At 38.0% G+C, this 12,505-nt stretch overlaps 1 long non-coding RNA gene across 1 annotated transcript in view; it reads right to left on the bottom strand.

Annotated features, from left to right (window-relative positions):
- LOC136664256 (uncharacterized) overlaps positions 1–10,000 on the bottom strand; it is a 37,528-nt gene extending 27,528 nt beyond the window's left edge. Inside the window, exon 1 of the long non-coding RNA XR_010795100.1 lies at positions 9,865–10,000. This is a non-coding gene — a long non-coding RNA (uncharacterized lncRNA). The remainder of the gene's footprint in view (positions 1–9,864) is intronic.
- Positions 10,001–12,505: the final 2,505 nt, after the last annotated feature.

The raw sequence follows: 12,505 nt of genomic DNA, 5'->3' as shown, positions 1-12,505 counted from the left end.
ATCAGTGACCAGAATGTTTCACTTCTAACTTGAATATCTGTCATTACATGCAAAGGAATGGCGGGTGTCTATGAAACTGGACACAATTCTTTCCCAACAGCCTTCACGTCTCTGTCATGTCAAAAAAATTTCTCTGGACAGTCATGGCATTTTTAAATTTCCACTGCTGAAATTACCACAGCTGAAATCCACAGCCTTTTCCTTGGCCACTGCAGCTGATTCCCTGCCTGTTTTAAGCGTTTATGCCTGGAATGAGAGCAAGTAAAATACACTGGTAGTAGCAGGTGTTAAAACACATTTACAGGCTGTTAAAGCAAACATAATGTAAAAGATGTATGCGTTAGTGTTATTTTTACATGTGAACGTAAAATGGGATTTGATCTGGTCAGACTGGGGATGCATTTTAGAATCAGAATCAAGCTTTATTGGCCACACATGTTCACACACACAAGGTGTACTTTGGTTTTTAATGAAAGCTGTACACAGAATCTGGTGAATGTATATCTAGATACTATCCAGATCAAAAACACATGTTAATGTCAGGTGTGAACGGGCCCAAAACAAGCAAAAGATATCACATTACTGACAGCACAGAGTCAGTGATACAGCTGCACCCTGCCTCTCCTTAAACCCACAAACAAATCAGCTGGGTCCCTTTAGCACAGATCACAACACAGTCACAACAGTCACAATAGGACACTTCCACTGCGTTAACTCTGCTAACACAACACTATTGTCTGTTTAATGATCCTAAAATGACCTTCATTTACATCACAAGCTGCAACTCATTGTAAAATGTGACTCAAACAAGTCAAAACTAAAGAAGACGTGTCACTGTCTCCTGGATTCTACCACAGACCCAACTCATCTGTGGGGGGTCAAGGGAAAAGAACTATGGAAAATGGCTCCCAGCATGCCTCCATAGCAACCTGGTAAGAGACGTGACTGTATTGTTGTGGTTTGTAGGTTCAGTTTAATTCTTCGTTACTTATAATTATTAGTAGTTCTGTGGGTTTGTGTGTGAGGGTAATATTTTTGTTGAGTCGCAGACCCACTATCCTTCTATGTCTCACTCTGAGAAGTTATAGAAAGAAACGAGGTTCTATCAGAGAGTCCATTGTTGATTGAGGCAGTGAAAATGTATTAAAACAACATCACTTTATTCAGTTTACTCACGTCTGAAGTCATTTACTTAGAGTAATATGTTTAAATCTACAGCTAATTTAACACATGAATTCATTCAGACATCAGAGGAGAGACTGCTTCTTAACAATAAAACATCTGTGATCTTTAGGCAAAGATGATTGGACCTAATGTCTGTCTTAAAATGTGAATGTGAGATTTGATTCTAAAAGCTAATTTACAACTATACACTACCTCTCTTTTATTTTAAAGATGCTCTTTTTATCTCTCACTCTTGCTTTTGATGCTCTATCCACTTTTAAAAATATTTTTTTAATCTTCCATTTTTTGTCTTTGTCCATTTTTGTCTCTTTGTTCTCCGTCTTTTTCTGTCTCTTTCTGTCATTTATATCACTGTCTTTCCCTCTACATTTTATGTCTGTCACTCATTTTCTATTTATTTCTCCTTCAGTCTTTCATCTCTTTCTCTCTCTCTCTCTCTGAAAAATGTGCTTGCATTTCATTTAAATGTCTGTCGCTATGGGCTCTCACTGACAGAGTCTTAGGCCACATTAGTGGAGAGGTCTCTCTCTCTCACACACACACACACAAACATGTTTATGTGAGAAGCTGGCCCTCTTTAGCCCCTGATTTCCATCTGAATTCTTAATAAACAGTGGCTCTATGAGGGAATCCCTCCATCAGGGGAAACAGAGGACAGGAACTACACCTTTAACTCAGCCTCATCCCTCTATTTCCTCAGTAATGAAACCTCTTCAACATGACCCTGCACTGGATTATATCATGATTAATAAAAAAATGTTCCATAGCCCACTGACTGAGACCCCTGGGAAAAAGAGTGGTCGGACATCGCCCTGAACTCCAGCAATAACACATACATTTATTAACAATTAAAGCCTAAATCCTAAAGTGAGATTATACAGAAGTTCCACTTTCAGCAACCATGTTTTTGTGCACAATATTTTATGATGTTATATCCTGTTGTGTGTGGGTAAGGGGTACGTGGGGGTTATACTTATGCATATATTAGGAATTAATTAACAATATTAAACCTGAGGGGTCTGAGAATAGACGGCATTTCTTTACTTATTTACAAATTCAATAGCTATTCATACTGAGCCCCTTCATGCCCTTGTGGTATGTGGGCCCCCTGAGGTCAAGGGCAGTCAGAGGCCCCTGAGCACTGGTCAGGTCTGTAATTTTATCCCTGAATAATATAATTGACTGTGGATCTCATTTTACAACATACGCCTGAAATTTCAACTATTTAAAAAAGATTACAGGGAAATTCTGGCAAATTTGTACCTTCATATCTGCATTGGACAGTAATTTCCATGTAATTAGAGTTGAACAGAGAACCACATTAAATCACTTGTAATAGAAGTAAAAGAATATATTTTAGTAATTGCTTTTTGGTGGCCATTATAAGCAGTTTGAGATTTCAGGAACTGGTCAGTACAACAGATTGTTGGAGTTTACAGGTGGAACAGAGATACACAAGATTTAAAAATACCAGACTACACCTCTAAGATACGAAAAGTTGCCTAAAAAACAGATGCTACATTTTAAAATGCAAATATATGTGGAGTCTACTAGCAACAGGCATCCGTTCAATAAACACAAATGCTCACTGTAAAAAAAACCTTTTTGTAGCTGAGAAAAGGAATACAAATGAGTGTTTTTGGCTGTATATTACACTCTAAATAAATAAATGAATGAATAAAATATATCTTACTCTTTATGAGAAAAAAAGTAAAAAAAAAAACAAAAAAAAAAACAGAGCTCTATTATTTTCAAGACTGACAGTTAGGCCATGGGAACAATCCAGAAAATGGCCAGTCAAAGGCAATGGACAGCAAAGTGCCCACCTTGTCACTGTGCAGGAAAGTAGATAGGGTAAAGGAAATGGAGAAATCTCTCTGGCTGATATTCACTAATTGCTTTTTGAGTGGAAGGGTCAGTCGGCTGATTTTGTGATGGACAAAACACACGTGTCCCATGACCCTGACACACTTTCCCTTGGCCTCGCTTCCCCCTTCTACTTCAGTCTTTAGTCCCTAGTCTCCATCAGCCTCAGACAGAAGGGGTCATCAGGGTTGACAACAATATGAGCCACAGACTCCAGGGACTTCCCTCTTTCTGGTGATGTCACATATGCACTGACCAATGACAAGAGGATGAGGAAGGCTCAGGATGTTGGGAAAGAGAGAGATGGGGGAGGTGCAAAGCAGCAAAACAACCTGCGGCCATCATCTGCACAGACAAAGCAGCCTTCTCTATTCGAGAGTTGAGCTTTGACTCAAAAACCGAACTCTAACCGAACTAAAAATGAACCTAATAAACCTTAGTTGTTAAGGAATGTATACTCTAGCTTTAATTAAGTCCATCTAAGAGAATTAATTAATAGAATGGGGATAGTCAGTACAGGTTTAAAAAAGAAAAAAGTCACTACTGAACTATTGTCATTATTGTTTTAAAAAGGGCATTCAGTATAAAAAAAAAGATATACAAAATGTAATATAATGTTATAAGGTTACTTTTAAAAATGTGTTTTGTTGACATCTCAAAATGAACTTTATAAAAGGCAAAGAAAACAAAGACATGAAGAAAAGAAGTGAACAAAAGTTTCTGTTTCCCTCTGTACTGATGCAACCTTGTGGAATTAGATGGTGGTAAAGTCAATTATGAGAAGAATTAAGTGGAAATGCAGCCGATCAGAAGCGCATCTGTCCCTGTACGCAGACGGTGGCCTTGAGCGGAGAGCAGTGGCATGGCCGCCAGCTCCACAAACACAGGAGAGGAGCATGACATCAGCGCTCTGTCATTCAGAGGATCTATTCACGGATTACAGTAGAGCTTCGGCGAGGCCTGGAGGAGACGCACTCCTCTGAAACCCGAGCTCTGTGTTTTCTCTTCCTCTTTTTTATCCCAGTATTGATGGCTGGGGCCAGCTTAAGATGGAGTGGTGGTCATTACGCTCAGCTCTTCTTACAGACACTCCCAGACCTTTCACAGACTTCAGACCCTTGGGCACTCACTCCCCGTACTGACACTACACAGGCAACTTAGCCACATGATCACATCATGTGAGAGCACCACACTTCACATTGAAACTCTACACAATACCTGTGTATATAAAGTATGTGTGAACAGATTTTGCTCAAAGTAAGTTCGAAAATGCAGGTGTTTTTTCAAAAGATACAAGATTTTGTTTAGAAACTCTACAGAAAACTACATAGGTTTCAATTAAAAAAAAATTTGTGGTGTTTAATATTTAACATTCTTATTCTGCTATTCCTTTTAAGTAGAAAAACCTGAACCAATAGTTTAAGGAAAACTAAAAGTAATTAAGCAGAACTAAAATAGCAGCTGGCCTTTTTCACAAATCCAGCATTTCAGAGAGGAACTAAAGACAGCCCTATTTTTCACTTTCTGAATCTATTTTTTGGTCTAAAACTACAAAAGTCATCCACCAACCAGTCAGCAACCGGTCATAATCTAATCACAAACCAGTCACAAATTCCAAACAAGTGACCAGCCAATCACAAACTGAAAAAACAATCCCTAACCAGTCACAAACCAATCTCTAACCAATAACAAAAGCAGTTATAAACCAATCACATACCAAATTCTAACCAGTCACAAAACCAGTCACAAACCAATCTATAACCAGTCACAAAAAACAGTTATAAACTAGTTATAAACCAGTCACAAAACCAATCACAAACCAATCTATAACCAGTCACAAAACCATTTATAAACCAATCACATTCCAAACTCTAACGAATAACAAAACTAGTCACAAACCTATCTCTAACCAGTCACAAAACCAGTTATAACCCAATCTATAACAAGTCACAAAACCAGTTATAAACCATTCCCAAACCAATCTATAACCAGTCACAAAACCAGTTATAAAAAAACTCTAACCAGTCACAAAACCAATCACAACTAAGTTACAAACAAGTCACAAACATACCAAAACACAGTCACAGCAATGTCACAGACCAATCACAAAGTGGTAAAGAGTGAAATTAAAGACATAATTACAATAAATAAACTTAACTGAATGAAGTATATGATCCTTTGTTGACTTTTTCAAAAATGTTCCTATTCAAGTTCAGTTTGCTCAGAATTTTATGAAATACTGGTAACAAATTCCCCACTCAAAGGTTAAAACATTAGTTAAATTGATTGTTAAACATTAGCAACTACACTGTGAAAGAATAAACATAGGACTTGATTAGAAATAAAAGGATTGCCATTTGAAAATTGCTCACAGAACATAGCCATAATTCTGACATGCATTTGAGTAAATGTAGCAACTCCACTCTGCATTTTCTGAGAAATGGAAACAGAGAAATGATTTTCAGTGTCAGGACTGTTTTACTTTCCCTTGGACTGAATGGAACATGATGCTTCATGAAATAATTAACAAAATGCTCCCAGTCAAAGTCAGTGAAAGCAGCTTTTAGTCAAAATCAGACACTTCATAGGTATAATGTAAATACATATATTAATAATGTATTATATATTTACTATATGTTGGGATTGATTTTTCAATTCTGGCTCTACTTGGGATTCCATCTGGTTTAAGTGAGGTTTAGTATCATTAACAGGAAAACAGGTCATGTTAAAACTAGACCTCATAGCCACACTATCAATCTGATATGGCCAAATGCTATAAACATATGATGGGTTACATTTCCCCTTTTAAAGAAATTATATTTTATTAGAAGTGTAACACTGGATGAAAGTTACTTTATATATTTATGTATGAACTGCAGAAACAAACTACAAAAGCAGACATACTGAGTTAACTCAAAAAAATATTTTTACAGTGAAACATCCTCCAGTGAATTGTCCAGCGTTCTTATTTTCACAAAGTGTGAACACATTCAAACAGGTTTATCACATTAAATTTCACAAACAGTAATGAAGCAAGTCTTTCAGAAACCGTGTAAATGTTGGGTTATTTTGAAGCTCAGTTAATAAGTCCAGTGAGCACTATTCCAAAAAAAAATAAAAAATAAAAAGTTAGCATTGGCTGATGGGTTCAAAAATGTCTTTTTCAATGAGCCCTTCTTGGAAAAGATTTGTAAATAATTGTCTTCTTTTAAACACTATAATACTTTCCACTGAACAGGTCCAATAATATCATAATCCTCACTTTTGGATTTTATACCCTCCATGCAGAGTCAGACCGATCAATACTGGAGCACACAACTCATTATTTTTTATACTAAGCTATCGCCTACAGCTGAAAACACACTCCACACAAGAGCAGCAGACAATATTAGCTTTTCTCCTGCCACCTCCCTCCTCCTTATTGCTTTAAAACATTGCCCTTAAAAGCTCTGAAAACTGTGAACATACGTTTTGAGGAGTTTATCGTTTTTCCATCATCTATTAATGTCCATGGCCCATTTTTCTCTTTCTTTAGTTATTTAGTATATTTCAATACTCCTTTCATTATCATTACAAACGTAGTTGGACTGTTGGTCTCACTATAGTAACAGTTTACATGTTTCTACTGTAATATACTGATTTTAAAGACCAAAAGAACAACAGATATACAGATATCTAAAGAAGAGTTCTTGTCTATTCAAAATAGTGGAACCCTTTTTTGACGCTATAAAGACTATATGATTATTAATCTTATTATAACATAACATATGATTATAATCTTATTATAACATATGATTGCTGTCCAAAGAAAAACACGTCTCTCCAAAATAGTGACTTTCAATGGAAGTCAATGTAAAAATAATTGAATCCAAGTATTTTGGAGTAATTCTATTTCAGTTCTATTCATCAGATTTTCACACAATATAAAGGACAGCTTCTTTGTTCGTATGATGTAGTAAACTAAAATGTACAAAACTGGAGATATGTGTTTTTCATTGGGCAACAATGATATTCAATAAACAATTTGTAGCATACAATATACAACCACAAATACCCATTTAAAAAAGAAATGATGAACTGCTTAAACATACAAACTGCTTTTTAATCTTCTAAACTCCAAAATATCCATATGTAGTAATAGAGTAACAATTACTATACACTATTCAGAAACTATTATGAATTTTACAGTAACAACTGTAAAATTATTCATCAGCTATTAAAATAATGTAATACCTAGTAAAAATGAAGAAAATACCATTAATTATATATTAACTAGTACAAACTATTCAGTGACTACAAGGAGTTTATCAGTAACTACTAGGAATTCAGTCAGCAATGTGAGTCATTTAGAAATTATAATGAATCTGATATGGACTGGTGTACTTATGAGAGTGATAAAGCTAGTGTTTATGGAGTTCGGTTATGTTGCATTTATATCGTCACTGTGGGGTGAAAAAAAGCCTCCCAAAATGGTTTCCAGGTAGACTTGGAGCATTTGACTTGCTCCATTCATCACAATATTTTGAACTGAAATAAATGACAGATGGCATATTTAATTAATATAAGATTTAACAACAAAAGCTGTAAGATATTATGTTCCAACAGTGATGTTTTGAGTTTATATTCTTTATTATTAAAAACCCCTCAGAGAAATGATTTAAAAGATTTTCTTTAATAAAAGCAGACTTCTGAAATTAGTTCATATAAGTAAACTTTTTTATTACAGACATTAAATGTAATCTTTTACAAAGGTACAAATTTGTCATATTTTCTACCAGAGCTATTTGTTGTACACATGCCATTATAAGCAAAACCTTAACGCTGTCGCTCTGTGCCTCCCTAAAGGCAGCTGATTCAGTGACAATGTCAGAATGAAACCGGACAGACGGCAGACAGTAATTCCTCAAAATGGCAAGATTTCATCACCTTTCCAAACAGTTATATGTGATAATGTTGATACAGTGGTGTAGAAATGAGTACCTCAGCCTCGCTGCTCACCAAAATAAACAATTCCCTCAGCCTGAACGAACACAACAGGAGAACACAGAGCACGTTTCCTGTGGAAATCAATCAGAGCTCGCACACACACTGACAGAGAGCATGCTCTTGTCAAACCTTTTCCCCAAACAACTGTCCACTGCGCTCAGACAAACTTACACATTTCTACACTCTTCTATTCAGCCGTCACATATCGACTGGAATTGACAGTTGAGGCAAGGTAGCGGTAGAATGCTATCATAATAAGAGTATTAAAATATTTCAGATACTTCGGAAAACATCCTTCACACTTGTTCTGTTGTCTTCTTTAATTTGCTATTAATCTGGCATCAGATTTCTCACATCCTGCTGTAAAAATACTCACGTTTCTAATTCATTTACTTTTACACATTGCACATTTAATGAATGTTAATATAAAATGTCTTTATTATGGGGAATTTCAACAAATTGTGCATGAAGTCTATGTGTTCAAATGATGTATGGAAATGAAAATGAAAATAAATAAAAAAAAGATTACAGGGTCTTATTTGGGCAGTGAAGGTATTCCTCGTAATGGACTACAGCAACTGACTTAACTCTGAGGCATTAGCTTGAATGTCTTTAGAGTGTCATTAAGTTTAATCAAATGTTCTAATCATTATGAGAATCTGAATGACATGCTTTTAATCTGCACAAATCCCAACTGAAGTCCACTTAAGTTTCCTGATCCACACTTGACCCCACGCTCACGAGCACGAGATCCGTGGCTAAACGCTCCACAGGAGGACAGGCCTTTTCTTTGCCACAGTCCCTGCACAAACAGCGCTCTAGTTTGGGGTAAAATGTCAAGGATTCTTGCTCATTATTAGCACAGAAGAAGCTTCAGGAATATCTTATTTCAGGGAAAAAAAGCAGCCACTGCTCGCATGACTGACAGTATGTCCCACCGGTAAACAACAATGGGTTCAAGTGCAGTTTGTCTAAAGTTGGTTGAAAAACTTTGCTGTTATTTTTATAGAATGTTCTCCTTTGTGTTGTAGATATTTTTTAGAGTGAGGAAGCCTGTAAAACTTTGTAAACTAAAAAAAGAGACACAAAATCATTTATAAATATATTATTAAAATATTCAGTGCTACACAGGCTAAATGTATCTTATTTTTTACAATGTACATAACGTATTGTATGATGCCCACGGCATGTTTAAAGATGAGTTTTGAGCATCATTTTGAAAATAATTTTAGATATTCTCAAGACACAAGTACATACAGTAAACACCATAATTATTTCAGATAAATAGATCTAGTAAAGTCTCAGAGTAAGATGTTTTAGGCAAGCCCAAAGCTGCCTGGTTCAGCGTATTCCACTTTCCCCAGAATTTGTCATTGTTACTGACTACACAGAGAAGGTTCGGAAAACTCTCCCAAAGCTCTTGACAATCTGATGACATTTTAATGCATACGACTCAAGCAGAGTTTCCAAAATGAAAAGAAAAAAGCAAAAGCGAACTCCTGAGCCATGCTGCTAGGCCATGAACTTCAACATGTGAGCCACAGCACAAAGCTGTCTTTTCACCCTGACTCTGGCTTCGTTCAGCAGATAAGGCATGAGAGAGTTTGTTTACAGAGTGAAGAAAGACAGCGCAGACAGGCGCTCATTAATCAGAGAAATAGTCTAAATCCACAATACGAAACAAAGCAGTCGAATAAAGGAGGAGTGGGGGATATTTTCGGAGAGCATCTGTAAATCTGGGATTTCTGGACACGCACCGGCCTTTTGTCTCGCCTTCATTGAAGGACAGTGGCTGAGTAAACTAAAAAAAAAGAAGATTCCACTTACCGGAGCTGAACAACTGCTGAACTGTGAGAGAAGACTCTTGGTCATCTGTATTCTCTCCTGGTTTATACTTTGTCAAAACTGCTGCCCTGTAGACTGTGAAGAAAGTTCAGAATTGACACAAACCCTCCAATTCCACCCTTTCCCATTATTCAACCTCAAGAAACAACAAAAAAATAAAATAAATAAATGCTCCCACTCCCCACTTCCACCCCCGACAAATGTCTCTGCCCTCATCCACGAGGGGAATCTCTCAGCTCTAAGCGACCGTCAGCCACAACACCGGCTTCAGCAGCTGCACTGCTTCCCCGTCCTCTTCTCCAATGAGATTCCTTAAGCCTCTACCACATGATGTGAGCCAAACAGAAAAAAAAGAAGAAGAAAAAAATAGAAAGAGCGAGCCAGCAGCAAGGGACGAGAGCGAAGAGAAAGATCCAGCCAAAATGAAGGCTATAAAAGCACAGGGCTGTCTACCTGAGTTTCAGGATTCTGGCTTTTCAGCGCTTCAGTGCAGTAGTTTATGGGCACAACACCAAGGAGAGGGAGAGAGTGAGCGAGAGAGAGAGAGAGAGAGAGAGAGAGAGAGAGAGAGAGAGTGAGTGAGTGAGAGGGAGTGAGAGGGAGGGGGGTGAGGCATAAGGAAAAGTGTGTATAATCCTGGCCCTGCAGAAACTTCCTCCCGCTCCAGTAAGAACTGCTGCCGCTGCCCCTCGTCCGAGTGCTGGAATGTGAAAGACCGGAGGCCCAGCCGCTCATTCTCTGAGCCACTGTCCGCTCAGAGTTAAGAGTCTACATTAGACACTTTAATTAAAAAACAGGGTTTGCATGCTGGAAAAAACCCTGTGTCAGTAAATGGGTAAAGAAAAGTCGGATATGCTCAGGATTTCTCTCTCCTCACGGCAGAGAAACGGCATCTGGAGGTGTTTAGATGGTGAAGAGACACCCGAATGTATGAAATGAGAAAATTAAACTGCCTTATTCTGCTCCATAGGTGGGTAATACTGACTTGCTATTTCAGATTACTTAAGGTGGAACTAATTCCAAATTCAGTAAACTACTAACTACTTGAAGGTAAACAGCACAACAAACACACACAAACAAATCACCACCCACTGGTGGATGGATCCACCACCAAAATTATACCTGCTCTGTAAGGGGTCCTGACCATTGATAAAAGGATAAAATGGGGATAAGAAAGTATGCAGAGAAACAGGAGGACTACAGTAAATAAAATGAACAATGAGTAAAGATATAAGGTAGGTGTTAATCCATGGCACTGTATCACATAAAACGGAGAGCAATTCCTCACAACAAATACTAACAAGGAGGCAACAACAAGAAGCACCGAACAATGCCCCTAGTGGAGCGATTCATGAATGTGAGTGACTGAGTGAGTATGAAGGTTTACAATCCAGTTCCCTGAGGTGCTTCATATATAAAATTACAACAATGTTTTCAACAATGGACAATTAAACTCTATATGCATCACCGTGGACTCCCCAGTGGTCCTTCCACCCCAAAGAGCTTTTGTTTTGAGGAGTTTGACTAAGATCCCATGGCTGAGTGCCAGGCCTAAGTGACTGTTTTGAATGTCAGAAGAGATGAGGTTCGCTCTCTGTGGCCAAATGGAACAGCGACGTTATGTTACAGCTCCTCTAGGCAGGCTGTGAACTCTCAGACTTTTCAGAAACTATTTTCACACATACCCAACGAAGCAGTTTACCCATAAACACCACTGTAGCCAAAACTTCAAGCTCATATGATCAAGACACACTTCCTCTGCTTATTAACAGACCGTCTCAAGACAATCACAAGACGAGGACAAGCTTAAGAGCAAAGCTCAGGGAGATTTCTCGCTGTGAAAACATCCTACGAATGTAGAATATCTACCATCTGCTTCAACCACTGTGGACATCACCATGTGCAAGTGTCATTCATTCACTATTGAGTTTAAAGCCCCCAGGCACTGGGCTGAGTAGCAGTGAATGTACACTCTCTGGAATGCCATTCAATACCTTTGGGATGAGTTGAAAAAGTGTTTGTGATCCAGAACTAATCGTCCAACATCAGGACCTGACCTTGCTTCACGGCACTATACGGGAATCTTGGTTTCACATCCTTTTCTGACAGACACTGGATGTTCTCAGAAGTTCTACTGCAGTGTTTTAAGTTCCTCAATATTTGAGCAGGTTTTATTTTTGGAAGGTAGTGTCTAAACAATATTCTTCACAAGTAGCAATACTCTCCTACTGCCATTACCTTTGGTGAAGGGTTTAAATCTGAGCTGAAGCATGTTTTCTACCAGTAGACAGTGGAGTTATTTGGTGTGGAAGTTGGCGCAGGTTGAAATTAGTTCACAGGACCACACAGACCCGCCTGGTTTACAGCTATGGCTCTCTTGCACTTCTTGCGGCATCAAGCTTGTCTTCACTCTGCCCTTTTCCAGAATTATTCACAAGACTAATCAGACCCCAGGGAAGGGGCCATAGTGCTTGGGGCCCAGAATAAGGTCCATTATATCTCCGTTTGGAACACAGCCAACACTGCACAGATGATTAGAGCCCGTGGGACGACTTCGTGCTCCACCCATTGAGGCCCCTGTGAAAAACTGACATTTCTCAAAACACAGGCCAACAAAATGCAC

This window comes from Hoplias malabaricus, chromosome 1 (assembly GCF_029633855.1).
Source record: "Hoplias malabaricus isolate fHopMal1 chromosome 1, fHopMal1.hap1, whole genome shotgun sequence".
NCBI classification, from domain to species: domain Eukaryota; kingdom Metazoa; phylum Chordata; class Actinopteri; order Characiformes; family Erythrinidae; genus Hoplias; species Hoplias malabaricus.
The sequence above is the reverse complement of the archived record's forward strand: the minus strand, read 5'-3'. Positions and strand labels throughout refer to the sequence as shown.